Source organism: Mastomys coucha, unplaced genomic scaffold, assembly GCF_008632895.1.
Source record: "Mastomys coucha isolate ucsf_1 unplaced genomic scaffold, UCSF_Mcou_1 pScaffold21, whole genome shotgun sequence".
NCBI lineage: Eukaryota > Metazoa > Chordata > Mammalia > Rodentia > Muridae > Mastomys > Mastomys coucha.
This window is the reverse complement of record NW_022196904.1, coordinates 24413278-24415333: the sequence shown is the minus strand read 5'-3', so window position 1 is coordinate 24415333 and position 2056 is coordinate 24413278.

The following is a 2056-nucleotide window of genomic DNA, read 5'->3' as shown; positions in this document are numbered from 1 at the left end:
AATCTCATGGCCTCTTTCGGTGTGCAGACATACATGCAGATAAAACATATATAAAATAATGCATAATATAAAGTCAGAAGAGACAGTTGATCACGGTGGGAAGGGCACGGTGGCAGCAGCATGCGGCAGCTAGTCACATTGCATCTGCAGTCGGGAGGCAGAGAGGGATGATCGCTGGCATGGCACTCTGCTTGTTTTCCTTTTAAGTCACTTGGGAAACCCAGCCCCTGGAGTGGCAGCCACCCACAGTTAGAGTTAGGTTTCGCCGGAAATCCCTTCGCAGACTCACACAGAGGTGTGTCTCCTAGGTGATTCTAAAACCAAGCTCAACCATCATGTCTAGTCCACACTTAAAGCCCCACACAGAGATGTGGGCACCAGGAGGTGAAAAGTCACAGAAGGTCACATTGGGGTGCTAAGATCTCCCACTTTGGTTAGGAACCTTCAGTGCCATGTAGACAAGCCACTAACTCAATGAAGAGACTTCAACTGGTTGTCACTCTTCCTTCTCAGGCTACCACAGTGGGGCTACTGCAGCTAGAGGGTACCTGGGGGTCCCTGCTGGGAAGGGTGCTGGTGTGTGTATGTACATATGTGTATGTACAGGTGTGTGTGCAGGTGTGTGTACAAGTGTATATATACAGGTATGTGTGTATGTACCAATGTGTGTACAGGTACGCGCTGGTAGGTGTATATACTAGTATGTATGCAGGTATGTATATATGGGTGTGTGCGTGCAGGTGTGTTTCCATGTGCATAGGTCAGTGTCCTCCTCTCTCTCTCTCTCTCTCTCTCTCTCTCTCTCTCTCTCTCTCTCTCTCTCTCTCCTTACCCCTCTCCTACCTTATTCCCTTGAGACAGGGTCTCTCACTGAACCTAGAGTTTGGCAGCCTGAAAACCCCACACCCTCCTGTGTAGCCTGAGCCCCAGTTCTGAGGTTATAGGCACACAATGGCCACACCTACCTTTTTTTTTTTTTAAATATAGAACCAAACCAAGTCTTCATGATCTTCCCCACTGAGCCATCTCCCCAGCTCCTGAGGTCTCTTGAATGACCCATCCATTATCACCCTTTCCCCAAGCTACAGTATGACCCCAGGCCTTAATGTTTCCAGCTATAAAACAAGAGGCCAAGATGGCTGATAGTAACAGCTGCGGGGGGTGGGGGGGCATGATGTTTATGGAAAAAGTTCATGTTTTGGCACATGAAGAGGGCCAAAAATATTAACTATTTTTATCATTGTTATTCTCAGCTTTTGCTTCCCCAGCCAGTCCCAACTGACTCTCGAGAACCTTCTCTCATTCTGCAGGAACCTTTGAGTCTGTGGTGTGTCACGTGAAGCCTTTGGTATGTATAGTACATGGCGGGGGTGGGGGGTGAGGTGGGGAGGGAGCTTTACCCTGTTTTCCTGGGCCTACATTCTGCCCTGTCAAGACTTCACCATGCAAATTTAGGGCAGTCAGTCTTAAGGGGCATTAATATTTCATGTCCTGCTCTTGTGTTCTGCTAAGCCGTGTGTGTAGTTTCTGGTAACAGCTAGGACCAGCCGTTCCTGCTGATCAGCTGAGCAGGGCCCAGCATCTTGTCCCAGAGCAACACTGGAGGCTCTTCCCTCACAAGGATCTGGAGCGATAACATGTGTCTACGCTAAGGGGATGGTACGTGTATGTGCTCGCGCATGTGGGGGCGGGGGGCAGTGTGAGGCAGTGGTCTACTCAGGTAACTTAGGCCCAGTAGAGTATTTGGCTTTGAGCCCCAGAGCCCCTGCAGTCAATTACTGCTTGCAGGGGGCAGGGCGGAAGGAGCTTGGCCATAACTCCTGAGTCTTTGGTTCCTGTTTCAGTCGCAACCCCTCACAGCTGCACCCACAGGAGATGTGTGCTCTAATCAGGCAGACAATGCCCCAAGCTCCCAGCATTCTAGCTGGACCCTACACCCAGTCATCTGACCACAGCACAGCCAGGCATGCCACGCCCCATACATTAAAAGGGGCTGTCTTAGTCAGGGTTTCTATTCCTGCACAAACATCATGACCAAGAAGCAAGTTGGGGAGGA